At 40.2% G+C, this 1,074-nt stretch overlaps 1 pseudogene; it reads left to right on the top strand.

The window, feature by feature from the left end:
- Window positions 1–233: 233 nt before the first annotated feature.
- LOC149540838 (transcriptional activator hap3 pseudogene) lies at window positions 234–728 on the top strand (annotated as a pseudogene).
- Window positions 729–1,074: the final 346 nt, after the last annotated feature.

Here is a 1,074-nt window from a genome sequence, read left to right as displayed (position 1 = left end):
CCTAGAACCTCTCTCTACATTTAACAACAAAAAGACGGAAAGAGAAAAGAAAACTATTCGAACAAAGATAGTAAGGAAGAGTCAAAGTGATGACAAGTGGAACAACCAGAAGTTAGAAGTGATCTCCATTCCCAATATGGCATATACTGTTCCCCACAATGATCTATAAATTAACCCTCGGTTCCATTGCATATGGAAGCCAGAACTGATTTTGCGAGAGGATCGAACAGAAAATGGGAGACAATAGCCTGCATAACCGCACCAGAGCTCCATTTGATATTGATCTGAACAAGTACATAGCGTGCGGAGAGATGAGTGAAGAAGGGAGACTGCTGCCCATAGCAAATGTTGGTAAAATCATGCGCAAGATCCTTCCTCCAACGGCCAAACTCTCCAAGGAGGCCAAGGAGACCATGCAAGAATGTGTTTCCGAGTTTGTTAGCTTTCTCACTTCGGAGGCTTCTCAGAAATGTCGAAACGAGAATAGGAAGACACTCACTAGCGAAGATCTGATATGGGCAATGGCTTCTCTTGGCTTGGAAGATTATGCTCAGGCTCTAGAAAATTATCTCCAGAGATACAGAAGAAGTAAGGCTGAGATGAACCTATTCACAGAACATGCATTCTTAGATCAATCCTCTTCTGAAAACAGCCAGAGGGATGCAAGAGAAGACCCAAATCAGTACAAATTTGAAACGGAGGGAACAAGTAGCCCCAACGAAAAGTAGTATTATGTGAAAGGGATGCTCATGTGGCTATGCCAGTTGCCAAGGACCATCATGATTTATTATACTATATATTTAGTTTCAGTAGTGCCTACGCTTTTATGCCTGCAGTATGAAATGGGTTATAAACTTTTTTATTTTATGGGTTGTAAACTTTTCTTTTGTAATAGGTTTTCGAGTAAACTGCATCTTACACACTAAGGATCCCTTTAGGCAAATTAGTAGGATAGACTTAGGTTATGCTGGAAAATGTATTTAATATTAGCGATGGACGAATATTAATTTGTGATCGACAAGTCTTCTCAGTGTGACTGCCGAAAGTTTAGGCTACTTCATGAATTTTTAGACT

This window comes from Cupressus sempervirens, chromosome 9, assembly GCF_028749045.1.
Source record: "Cupressus sempervirens isolate cs-2001-9-10 chromosome 9, ASM2874904v1, whole genome shotgun sequence".
Classification (NCBI taxonomy): domain Eukaryota; kingdom Viridiplantae; phylum Streptophyta; class Pinopsida; order Cupressales; family Cupressaceae; genus Cupressus; species Cupressus sempervirens.
The sequence above is the reverse complement of the archived record's forward strand: the minus strand, read 5'-3'. Positions and strand labels throughout refer to the sequence as shown.